Source organism: Microtus oregoni, unplaced genomic scaffold (genome assembly GCF_018167655.1).
Source record: "Microtus oregoni isolate MIOR12 unplaced genomic scaffold, Mior012 000066F_ref0000041, whole genome shotgun sequence".
Classification (NCBI taxonomy): domain Eukaryota; kingdom Metazoa; phylum Chordata; class Mammalia; order Rodentia; family Cricetidae; genus Microtus; species Microtus oregoni.
The window spans coordinates 7,777,729-7,791,724 of NW_024543952.1; positions in this window are offsets into that span (position 1 = coordinate 7,777,729).

The following is a 13,996-nucleotide window of genomic DNA, read 5'->3' on the forward strand; positions in this document are numbered from 1 at the left end:
CACCCAGCACCCTGAGCACTGAGCACCCAGCACCCTGAGCACTGAGCACCCAGCACCCTGAGTACTGAGCACCCAGCACCCTGAGTACTGAGCACCCAGCACCCTGAGTACCGAGCACTCAGCACCCTGAGTACTGAGCACCGAGCACCCCGAGCACTGAGCACCCAGCACCTTGAGCACTGAGCACCCTGAGGACTGAGCACCCAGCACCCTGAGCACTGAGCACCGATCACCCTGAGCACTGAGCACCCAGCACCCCGAGCACTGAGCAACCAGCACCCTGAGTACTGAGCACCCAGCACCCCGAGTACTGAGCACCCAGCACCCTGAGTACTGAGCACCCAGCACCCCGAGCACTGAGTGCCCAGCACCCTGAGTACTGAACACCCTGAGTACTGAGCACTGAGCACTGAGCACCCTGAGTACTGAGCACCCTGAGGACTGAGCACCCAGCACCCTGAGCACTGAGCACCCAGCACGCTGAGTACTGACCACTGATCACCCTGAGCACTGAGCACCTAGCACACCGAGCACTGAGCACCCAGCACCCTGAGTACTGAGCACCCAGCACCCTGAGCACTGAGCACCCAGCACCCTGAGTACTGCGCACCCAGCACCCTGAGTACTGAGCACCCAGCACCATGGGCACTGAGCACCCAGCACCCTGAGTACTGAACACCGAGCACCCTGAGTACTGAGCACCCAGCACCCTGAGTACTGAGCACCCAGCACCCTGAGCACTGAGCAACCAGCAGCCTGAGCACTGAGCACCAAGCACCCTGAGTACTGAGCACCCAGTACCCTGAGTACTGAACACCCAGCACCCTGAGCACTGAGCACTGAGCACCCAGCACCCTCAGCACTGAGCACTGAGCACCCAGCACCCTGAGCACTGAGCACCCAGCACCCCAAGCACTGAGCACCCAGCACCCTGAGCACCCAGCACCCTGAGCACTGAGCACCCTGAGCACTGAGCACTGAGCACCCAGCACCCTGAGTACTGAGCACCCAACACTCTGAGCACTGAGCACCCAGCACGCTGAGTACTGAGCACTGAGCACAAAGCACCCTGAGTACTGAGCACCCAGAACTCCGAGCACTGAGCACCCAGCTCCCCGAGCACTGAGCACCCAGCACCCTGAGCACTGAGCACTGAGCACCCTGAGCACTGAGCACCCAGCACCCCGAGTGCTGAGCACTGAGCACCCTGAGTACTGAGCACCCAGCACCCCGAGTACTGAGCACTGAGCACCCTGAGAACTGAGCACCCAGCACCCTGAGCACTGAGCACTGAGAACCCTGAGTACTGAGCAACGAGCACCCTGAGTACTGAGCACCCAGCACCCTGAGCACTGAGCAGGGAGCACCCCGAGGACTGAGCACCCAGCACCCTGAGCACTGAGCACCCAGCACCTTGAGTACTGAGCACCGAGCACCCCGAACACTGAGCACCCAGCACCCTGAATACTGAGCACCCAGCACCCTGAGCACTGAGCACCCAGCACCCCGAGCACTGAGCACCCAGCACCCCGAGCACTGAGCACGCAGCACCCTGAGTACTGAGCACCCAACACCAAGAGTACTGAGCACCCAGCACCCTGAGCACTGAGCACCCAGCACCCTGAGTACTGAGCACCGAGCACCCCGAGCACTGAGCACCCAGCACCCTGAGCACGGAGCACCCCGAGGACTGAGCACCCAGCACCCTGAGCACTGAGCACCCAGCACCTTGAGTACGGAGCACCGAGCACCTCGAGCACTGAGCACCCAGTACCCTGAGTACTGAGCACGCAGCACCGTGAGCACTGAGCACCCAGCACCCTGAGTACTGAGCACCCAACACCCAGAGTACTGAGCACCCAGCACCCTGAGCACTGAGCACCCAGCACCCTGAGTACTGAGCACCCAGCACCCTGAGTACCGAGCACTCAGCACCCTGAGTACTGAGCACCGAGCACCCCGAGCACTGAGCACCCAGCACCTTGAGCACTGAGCACCCTGAGGACTGAGCACCCAGCACCCTGAGCACTGAGCACCGATCACCCTGAGCACTGAGCACCCAGCACCCCGAGTACTGAGCACCCAGCACCCTGAGTACTGAGCACCCAGCACCCCGAGTACTGAGCACCCAGCACCCTGAGTACTGAGCACCCAGCACCCCGAGCACTGAGTGCCCAGCACCCTGAGTACTGAACACCCTGAGTACTGAGCACTGAGCACTGAGCACCCTGAGTACTGAGCACCCTGAGGACTGAGCACCCAGCACCCTGAGCACTGAGCACCCAGCACGCTGAGTACTGACCACTGATCACCCTGAGCACTGAGCACCTAGCACACCGAGCACTGAGCACCCAGCACCCTGAGTACTGAGCACCCAGCACCCTGAGCACTGAGCACCCAGCACCCTGAGTACTGCGCACCCAGCACCCTGAGTACTGAGCACCCAGCACCATGGGCACTGAGCACCCAGCACCCTGAGTACTGAACACCGAGCACCCTGAGTACTGAGCACCCAGCACCCTGAGTACTGAGCACCCAGCACCCTGAGCACTGAGCAACCAGCACCCTGAGCACTGAGCACCAAGCACCCTGAGTACTGAGCACCCAGTACCCTGAGTACTGAACACCCAGCACCCTGAGCACTGAGCACTGAGCACCCAGCACCCTCAGCACTGAGCACTGAGCACCCAGCACCCTGAGCACTGAGCACCCAGCACCCCGAGCACTGAGCACCCAGCACCCTGAGCACCCAGCACCCTGAGCACTGAGCACCCTGAGCACTGAGCACTGAGCACCCAGCACCCTGAGTACTGAGCACCCAACACTCTGAGCACTGAGCACCAAGCACGCTGAGTACTGAGCACTGAGCACAAAGCACCCTGAGTACTGAGCACCCAGAACTCCGAGCACTGAGCACCCAGCTCCCCGAGCACTGAGCACCCAGCACCCTGAGCACTGAGCACTGAGCACCCTGAGCACTGAGCACCCAGCACCCCGAGTGCTGATCACTGAGCACCCTGAGTACTGAGCACCCAGCACCCCGAGTACTGAGCACTGAGCACCCTGAGAACTGAGCACCCAGCACCCTGAGCACTGAGCACTGAGAACCCTGAGTACTGAGCAATGAGCACCCTGAGTACTGAGCACCCAGCACCCTGAGCACTGAGCAGGGAGCACCCCGAGGACTGAGCACCCAGCACCCTGAGCACTGAGCACCCAGCACCTTGAGTACTGAGCACCGAGCACCCCGAACACTGAGCACCCAGCACGCTGAATACTGAGCACCCAGCACCCTGAGCACTGAGCACCCTGCACCCCGAGCACTGAGCACCCAGCACCCCGAGCACTGAGCACGCAGCACCCTGAGTACTGAGCACCCAACACCAAGAGTACTGAGCACCCAGCACCCTGAGCACTGAGCACCCAGCACCCTGAGTACTGAGCACTGAGCACCCCGAGCACTGAGCACCCAGCACCCTGAGCACGGAGCACCCCGAGGACTCAGCACCCAGCACCCTGAGCACTGAGCACCCAGCACCTTGAGTACGGAGCACCGAGCACCTCGAGCACTGAGCACCCAGCACCCTGAGTACTGAGCACGCAGCACCGTGAGCACTGAGCACCCAGCACCCTGAGTACTGAGCACCCAACACCCAGAGTACTGAGCACCCAGCACCCTGAGCACTGAGCACCCAGCACCCTGAGTACTGATCACTCAGCACCCTGAGTACTGAACACCCAGCACCCTGAGCACTGAGCACTGAGTACCCTGAGCACTGAGTACTGAGCACTGAGCACCCTGAGCACTGAGCACCCAGCACACCGAGTACTGAACACCCAGCACCCTGAGCACTGAGCACTGAGCACCCTGAGTACTGAGTACTGAGCACTGAGCACCCTGAGTACTGAGCACCCAGCACCCCGAGCACTGAGCACCCAGCACCCGGAGTACTGAACACCCTGAGTACTGAGCACTGAGCACTGAGCACCATGAGTACTGAGCACCCTGATGACTGAGCACCCAGCACCCTGAGCACTGAGCACCCAGCACCCTGAGTACTGACCACTGATCACCCTGAGCACTGAGCAACCAGCACCCCGAGCACTGAGCCCCGAGCACCCTGAGTACTGAGCACCCAGCACCCTGAGCACTGAGCACCCAGCACCCTGAGTACTGCGCACCCAGCACCCTGAGTACTGAGCACCCAGCACCCTGAGCACTGAGCAACCAGCACCCTGAGCACTGAGCACCAAGCACCCTGAGTACTGAGCACCCAGCACCCTGAGTAATGAACACCCAGCACCCTGAGCACTGAGCACTGAGCACCCTGAGCACCCAGCACCCTTAGCACTGAGCACTCTGAGCACTGAGCACTGAGCACCCAGCACCCTGAGTACTGAGCACCCAACACTCTGAGCACTGAGCACCCAGCACGCTGAGTACTGAGCACTGAGCACAAAGTACCCTGAGTACTGAGCACCCAGAACTCCGAGCACTGAGCACCCAGCTCCCCGAGCACTGAGCACCCAGCACCCCGAGCACTGAGCACTGAGCACCCTGAGCACTGAGCACCCAGCACCCCGAGTGCTGAGCACTGAGCACCCTGAGTACTTAGCACCCAGCAACCCGAGTACTGAGCACTGAGCACCCTGAGAACTGAGCACCCAGCACCCTGAGGACTGAGCACTGAGAACCCTGAGTACTGAGCAATGAGCACCCTGAGTACTGAGCACCCAGCACCCTGAGCACTGAGCACGGAGCACCCCGAGGACTGAGCACCCAGCACCCTGAGCACTGAGCACCCAGCACCTTGAGTACTGAGCACCGAGCACCCCGAACACTGAGCACCCAGCACCCTGAATACTGAACACCCAGCACCCTGAGCACTGAGCACCCAGCACCCCGAGCACTGAGCACCCAGCCCCCCGAGCACTGAGCACGCAGCACCCTGAGTACTGAGCACCCAACACCCAGAGTACTGAGCACCCAGCACCCTGAGCACTGAGCACCCAGCACCCTGAGTACTGAGCACCGAGCACCCCGAGCACTGAGCACCCAGCACCCTGAGCACGGAGCACCCCGAGGACTGAGCACCCAGCACCCTGAGCACTGAGCACCCAGCACCTTGAGTACTGAGCACCGAGCACCTCGAGCACTGAGCACCCAGCACCCTGAGTACTGAGCACGCAGAACCCTGAGCACTGAGCACCCAGCACCCTGAGCAATGAGCACCCAACACCCAGAGTACTGAGCACAAGGCACCCTGAGCACTGAGCACCCAGGACCCTGAGTACTGATCACCCAGCACCCTGAGTACTGAACACCCAGCACCCTGAGCACTGAGCACTGAGTACCCTGAGCACTGAGTACTGAGCACTGAGCACCCTGAGCACTGAGCACCCAGCACACCGAGTACTGAACACCCAGCACCCTGAGCACTGAGCACTGAGCACCCTGAGTACTGAGTACTGAGCACTGAGCACCCTGAGTACTGAGCACCCAGCACCCTGAGTACTGAACACCCTGAGTACTGAGCACTGAGCACTGAGCACCCTGAGGACTGAGCACCCTGAGGACTGAGCACCCAGCACCCTGAGCACTGAGCACCCAGCACCCTGAGTACTGACCACTGATCACCCTGAGCACTGAGCACCCAGCACACCGAGCACTGAGCACCCAGCACCCTGAGTACTGAGCACCCAGCACCCTGAGCACTGAGCACCCAGCACCCTGAGTACTGCGCACCCAGCACCCTGAGTACTGAGCACCCAGCACCCTGGGCACTGAGCACCCAGCACCCTGAGTACTGAACACCGAGCACCCTGAGTACTGAGCACCCAGCACCCTGAGTACTGAGCACCCAGCACCCTGAGCACTGAGCAACCAGCACCCTGAGCACTGAGCACCAAGCACCCTGAGTACTGAGCACCCAGTACCCTGAGTACTGAACACCCAGCACCCTGAGCACTGAGCACTGAGCACCCAGCACCCTCAGCACTGAGCACTGAGCACCCAGCACCCTGAGCACTGAGCACCCAGCACCCCGAGCACTGAGCACCCAGCACCCTGAGCACCCAGCACCCTGAGCACTGAGCACCCTGATCACTGAGCACTGAGCACCCAGCACCCTGAGTACTGAGCACCCAACACTCTGAGCACTGAGCACCAAGCACGCTGAGTACTGAGCACTGAGCACAAAGCACCCTGAGTACTGAGCACCCAGAACTCCGAGCACTGAGCACCCAGCTCCCCGAGCACTGAGCACCCAGCACCCTGAGCACTGAGCACTGAGCACCCTGAGCACTGAGCACCCAGCACCCCGAGTGCTGAGCACTGAGCACCCTGAGTACTGAGCACCCAGCACCCCGAGTACTGAGCACTGAGCACCCTGAGAACTGAGCACCCAGCACCCTGAGCACTGAGCACTGAGAACCCTGAGTACTGAGCAACGAGCACCCTGAGGACTGAGCACCCAGCACCCTGAGCACTGAGCAGGGAGCACCCCGAGGACTGAGCACCCAGCACCCTGAGCACTGAGCACCCAGCACCTTGAGTACTGAGCACCGAGCACCCCGAACACTGAGCACCCAGCACCCTGAATACTGAGCACCCAGCACCCTGAGCACTGAGCACCCACCACCCCGAGCACTGAGCACCCAGCACCCCGAGCACTGAGCACGCAGCGCCCTGAGTACTGAGCACCCAACACCAAGAGTACTGAGCACCCAGCACCCTGAGCACTGAGCACCCAGCACCCTGAGTACTGAGCACTGAGCACCCCGAGCACTGAGCACCCAGCACCCTGAGCACGGAGCACCCCGAGGACTGAGCACCCAGCACCCTGAGCACTGAGCACCCAGCACCTTGAGTACGGAGCACCGAGCACCTCGAGCACTGAGCACCCAGCACCCTGAGTACTGAGCACGCAGCACCGTGAGCACTGAGCACCCAGCACCCTGAGTACTGAGCACCCAACACCCAGAGTACTGAGCACCCAGCACCCTGAGCACTGAGCACCCAGCACCCTGAGTACTGATCACCCAGCACCCTGAGTACTGAACACCCAGCACCCTGAGCACTGAGCACTGAGTACCCTGAGCACTGAATACTGAGCACTGAGCACCCTGAGCACTGAGCACCCAGCACACCGAGTACTGAACACCCAGCACCCTGAGCACTGAGCACTGAGCACCCTGAGTACTGAGTACTGAGCACTGAGCACCCTGAGTACTGAGCACCCAGCACCCCGAGCACTGAGCACCCAGCACCCGGAGTACTGAACACCCTGAGTACTGAGCACTGAGCACTGAGCACCATGAGTACTGAGCACCCTGATGACTGAGCACCCAGCACCCTGAGCACTGAGCACCCAGCACCCTGAGTACTGACCACTGATCACCCTGAGCACTGAGCAACCAGCACCCCGAGCACTGAGCCCCGAGCACCCTGAGTACTGAGCACCCAGCACCCTGAGCACTGAGCACCCAGCACCCTGAGTACTGCGCACCCAGCACCCTGAGTACTGAGCACCCAGCACCCTGAGCACTGAGCAACCAGCACCCTGAGCACTGAGCACCAAGCACCCTGAGTACTGAGCACCCAGCACCCTGAGTAATGAACACCCAGCACCCTGAGCACTGAGCACTGAGCACCCTGAGCACCCAGCACCCTTAGCACTGAGCACTCTGAGCACTGAGCACTGAGCACCCAGCACCCTGAGTACTGAGCACCCAACACTCTGAGCACTGAGCACCCAGCACGCTGAGTACTGAGCACTGAGCACAAAGCACCCTCAGTACTGAGCACCCAGAACTCCGAGCACTGAGCACCCAGCTCCCCGAGCACTGAGCACCCAGCACCCCGAGCACTGAGCACTGAGCACCCTGAGCACTGAGCACCCAGCACCCCGAGTGCTGAGCACTGAGCACCCTGAGTACTTAGCACCCAGCAACCCGAGTACTGAGCACTGAGCACCCTGAGAACTGAGCACCCAGCACCCTGAGGACTGAGCACTGAGAACCCTGAGTACTGAGCAATGAGCACCCTGAGTACTGAGCACCCAGCACCCTGAGCACTGAGCACGGAGCACCCCGAGGACTGAGCACCCAGCACCCTGAGCACTGAGCACCCAGCACCTTGAGTACTGAGCACCGAGCACCCCGAACACTGAGCACCCAGCACCCTGAATACTGAACACCCAGCACCCTGAGCACTGAGCACCCAGCACCCCGAGCACTGAGCACCCAGCCCCCCGAGCACTGAGCACGCAGCACCCTGAGTACTGAGCACCCAACACCCAGAGTACTGAGCACCCAGCACCCTGAGCACTGAGCACCCAGCACCCTGAGTACTGAGCACCGAGCACCCCGAGCACTGAGCACCCAGCACCCTGAGCACGGAGCACCCCGAGGACTGAGCACCCAGCACCCTGAGCACTGAGCACCCAGCACCTTGAGTACTGAGCACCGAGCACCTCGAGCACTGAGCACCCAGCACCCTGAGTACTGAGCACGCAGAACCCTGAGCACTGAGCACCCAGCACCCTGAGCAATGAGCACCCAACACCCAGAGTACTGAGCACAAGGCACCCTGAGCACTGAGCACCCAGGACCCTGAGTACTGATCACCCAGCACCCTGAGTACTGAACACCCAGCACCCTGAGCACTGAGCACTGAGTACCCTGAGCACTGAGTACTGAGCACTGAGCACCCTGAGCACTGAGCACCCAGCACACCGAGTACTGAACACCCAGCACCCTGAGCACTGAGCACTGAGCACCCTGAGTACTGAGTACTGAGCACTGAGCACCCTGAGTACTGAGCACCCAGCACCCCGAGCACTGAGCACCCAGCACCCTGAGTACTGAACACCCTGAGTACTGAGCACTGAGCACTGAGCACCCTGAGTACTGAGAACCCTGAGGACTGAGCACCCAGCACCCTGAGCACTGAGCACCCAGCACCCTGAGTACTGACCACTGATCACCCTGAGCACTGAGCACCCAGCACAACGAGCACTGAGCACCCAGCACCCTGAGTACTGAGCACCCAGCACCCTGAGCACTGAGCACCCAGCACCCTGAGTACTGCGTACCCAGCACCCTGAGTACTGAGCACCCAGCACCCTGGGCACTGAGCACCCAGCACCCTGAGTACTGAACACCGAGCACCCTGAGTACTGAGCACCCAGCACCCTGAGTACTGAGCACCCAGCACCCTGAGCACTGAGCAACCAGCACCCTGAGCACTGAGCAAAAAGGACCCTGAGTACTGAGCACCCAGCACCCTGAGTACTGAACACCCAGCACCCTGAGCACTGAGCACTGAGCACCCAGCACCCTGAGCACTGAGCACTGAGCACCCAGCACCCTGAGCACTGAGCACCCAGCACCCCGAGCACTGAGCACCCACCACCCTGAGCACCCAGCACCCTGAGCACTGAGCACCCTGAGCACTGAGCACTGAGCACCCAGCACCCTGAGTACTGAGCACCCAACACTCTGAGCACTGAGCACCCAGCACGCTGAGTACTGAGCACTGAGCACAAATCACCCTGAGTACTGAGCACCCAGAACTCCGAGCACTGAGCACCCAGCTCCCGGAGCACTGAGCACCCAGCAACCCGAGCACTGAGCACTGAGCACACTGAGCACAGAGCACCCAGCACCCCGAGTGCTGAGCACTGAGCACCCTGAGTACTGTGCACCCAGCACCCCGAGTACTGTGCACTGAGCACCCTGAGAACTGAGCACCCAGCACCCTGAGCACTGAGAACCCTGAGTACTGAGCAACGAGCACCCTGAGTACTGAGCACCCAGCACCCTGAGCACTGAGCACGGAGCACCCCGAGGACTGTGCACCAAGCACCCTGAGCACTGAGCACCCAGCACCTTGAGTACTGAGCACCGAGCACCCCGAACACTGAGCACCCAGCACCCTGTATACTGAGCACCCAGCACGCTGAGCACTGAGCACCCAGCACCCTGATTACTGAGCACCGAGCACCCCGAGCACTGAGCACCCAGCACCCTGAGCACGGAGAACCCCGAGGACTGAGCACCCAGCAGCCTGAGCACTGAGCACCCAGCACCTTGAGTACTGAGCACCGAGCACCTCGAGCACTGAGCACCCAGCACCCAGAGTACTGAGCACGCAGCACCCTGAGCACTGAGCACCCAGCACCCTGAGCACTGAGCACCCAACACCCAGAGTACTGAGCACCCAGCACCCTGAGCCCTGAGCACCCAGCACCCTGAGTACTGATCACCCAGCACCCTGAGTACTGAACACCCAGCACCCTGAGCACTGAGCACTGAGTACCCTGAGCACTGAGTACTGAGCACTGAGCACCCTGAGCACTGAGCACCCAGCACACCGAGTACTGAACACCCAGCACACTGAGCACTGAGCACCCTGAGTACTGAGTACTGAGCACTGAGCACCCTGAGCACTGAGCACCCAGCACACCGAGTACTGAACACCCAGCACCCTTAGTACTGAACACCCAGCACAGTGAGCAATGAGTACTGAGCACTGAGCACCCTGAGCACTGAGCACCCAGCACCCTGAGTACTGAGCACCCTGCACCCTGAGTACTGAACACCCAGCACCCTGAGCACTGAGCACTGAGCACCCAACACCCCGAGCACTGAGCACTGAGCACCCTGAGCACTGAGCACACAGCACCCCGAGTACTGAGCACTGAGCACCCTGAGTACTGAGCACAAAGCACCCCGAGTACTGAGCACTGAGCACCCTGAGTTCTAAGCACCCAGCACCCTGAGCACTGAGCACTGAGCACCCAGCACCCTGAGCACTGAGCACTGAGCACCCAGCACCTTGAGCACTGAGCACCCTGAGGACTGAGCACCCAGCACCCTGAGCACTGAGCACCGATCACCCTGAGCACTGAGCACCCAGCACCCCGTGCACTGAGCAACCAGCACCCTGAGTACTGAGCACCCAGCACCCCGAGTACTGAGCACCCAGCACCCTGAGTACTGAGCACCCAGCACCCCGAGCACTGAGTGCCCAGCACCCTGAGTACTGAACACCCTGAGTACTGAGCACTGAGCACTGAGCACCCTGAGTACTGAGCACCCTGAGGACTGAGCACCCAGCACCCTGAGCACTGAGCACCCAGCACGCTGAGTACTGACCACTGATCACCCTGAGCACTGAGCACCTAGCACACCGAGCACTGAGCACCCAGCACCCTGAGTACTGAGCACCCAGCACCCTGAGCACTGAGCACCCAGCACCCTGAGTACTGCGCACCCAGCAACCTGAGTACTGAGCACCCAGCACCCTGAGCACTGAGCACTGAGTACCCTGAGCACTGAGTACTGAGCACTGAGCACCCTGAGCACTGAGCACCCAGCACACCGAGTACTGAACACCCAGCACCCTGAGCACTGAGCACTGAGCACCCTGAGTACTGAGTACTGAGCACTGAGCACCCTGAGTACTGAGCACCCAGCACCCCGAGCACTGAGCACCCAGCACCCTGAGTACTGAAAACCCTGAGTACTGAGCACTGAGCACTGAGCACCCTGAGTACTGAGCACCCTGAGGACTGAGCACCCAGCACCCTGAGAACTGAGCACCCAGCACCCTGAGTACTGACCACTGATCACCCTGAGCACTGAGCACCCAGCACACCGAGCACTGAGCACCCAGCACCCTGAGTACTGAGCACCCAGCACCCTGAGCACTGAGCACCCAGCACCCTGAGTACTGCGCACCCAGCACCCTGAGTACTGAGCACCCAGCACCCTGGGCACTGAGCACCCAGCACCCTGAGTACTGAACACCGAGCACCCTGAGTACTGAGCACCCAGCACCCTGAGTACTGAGCACCCAGCACCCTGAGCATTGAGCAACCAGCACCCTGAGCACTGAGCAAAAAGGACCCTGAGTACTGAGCACCCAGCACCCTGAGTACTGAACACCCAGCACCCTGAGCACTGAGCACTGAGCACCCAGCACCCTGAGCACTGAGCACTGAGCACCCAGCACCCTGAGCACTGAGCACCCAGCACCCCGAGCACTGAGCACCCACCACCCTGAGCACCAAGCACCCTGAGCACTGAGCACCCTGAGCACTGAGCACTGAGCACCCAGCACCCTGAGTACTGAGCACCCAACACTCTGAGCACTGAGCACCCAGCACGCTGAGTACTGAGCACTGAGCACAAATCACCCTGAGTACTGAGCACCCAGAACTCCGAGCACTGAGCACCCAGCTCCCGGAGCACTGAGCACCCAGCAACCCGAGCACTGAGCACTGAGCACACTGAGCACAGAGCACCCAGCACCCCGAGTGCTGAGCACTGAGCACCCTGAGTACTGTGCACCCAGCACCCCGAGTACTGTGCACTGAGCACCCTGAGAACTGAGCACCCAGCACCCTGAGCACTGAGCACTGAGAACCCTGAGTACTGAGCAACGAGCACCCTGAGTACTGAGCACCCAGCACCCTGAGCACTGAGCACGGAGCACCCCGAGGACTGAGCACCAAGCACCCTGAGCACTGAGCACCCAGCACCTTGAGTACTGAGCACCGAGCACCCCGAACACTGAGCACCCAGCACCCTGAATACTGAGCACCCAGCACCCTGAGCACTGAGCACCCAGCACCCTGATTACTGAGCACCGAGCACCCCGAGCACTGAGCACCCAGCACCCTGAGCACGGAGAACCCCGAGGACTGAGCACCCAGCACCCTGAGCACTGAGCACCCAGCACCTTGAGTACTGAGCACCGAGCACCTCGAGCACTGAGGACCCAGCACCCAGAGTACTGAGCACGCAGCACCCTGAGCACTGAGCACCCAGCACCCTGAGCACTGAGCACCCAACACCCAGAGTACTGAGAACCCAGCACCCTGAGCACTGAGCACCCAGCACCCTGAGTACTGATCACCCAGCACCCTGAGTACTGAACACCCAGCACCCTGAGCACTGAGCACTGAGTACCCTGAGCACTGAGTACTGAGCACTGAGCACCCTGAGCACTGAGCACCCAGCACACCGAGTACTGAACACCCAGCACCCTGAGCACTGAGCACCCTGAGTACTGAGTACTGAGCACTGAGCACCCTGAGCACTGAGCACCCAGCACACCGAGTACTGAACACCCAGCACCCTTAGTACTGAACACCCAGCACCCTGAGCAATGAGTACTGAGCACTGAGCACCCTGAGCACTGAGCACCCAGCACCCTGAGTACTGAGCACCCTGCACCCTGAGTACTGAACACCCAGCACCCTGAGCACTGAGCACTGAGCACCCAACACCCCGAGCACTGAGCACTGAGCACCCTGAGCACTGAGCACACAGCACCCCGAGTACTGAGCACTGAGAACCCTGAGTACTGAGCACCAAGCACCCCGAGTACTGAGCACTGAGCACCCTGAGTACTAAGCACCCAGCACCCTGAGCACTGAGCACTGAGCACCCAGCACCCTGAGCACTGAGCACTGAGCACCCAGCACCCCGAGCACTGAGCACCCAGCACCCTGAGCACTGAGCACCCAGCACCCTGAGCACTGAGCACCCAGCACCCTGAGTACTGAGCACCCAGCACCCTGAGTACTGAGCACCCAGCACCCTGAGTACCGAGCACTCAGCACCCTGAGTACTGAGCACCGAGCACCCCGAGCACTGAGCACCCAGCACCTTGAGCACTGAGCACCCTGAGGACTGAGCACCCAGCACCCTGAGCACTGAGCACCGATCACCCTGAGCACTGAGCACCCAGCACCCCGAGCACTGAGCAACCAGCACCCTGAGTACTGAGCACCCAGCACCCCGAGTACTGAGCACCCAGCACCCTGAGTACTGAGCACCCAGCACCCCGAGCACTGAGTGCCCAGCACCCTGAGTACTGAACACCCTGAGTACTGAGCACTGAGCACTGAGCACCCTGAGTACTGAGCACCCTGAGGACTGAGCACCCAGCACCCTGAGCACTGAGCACCCAGCACGCTGAGTA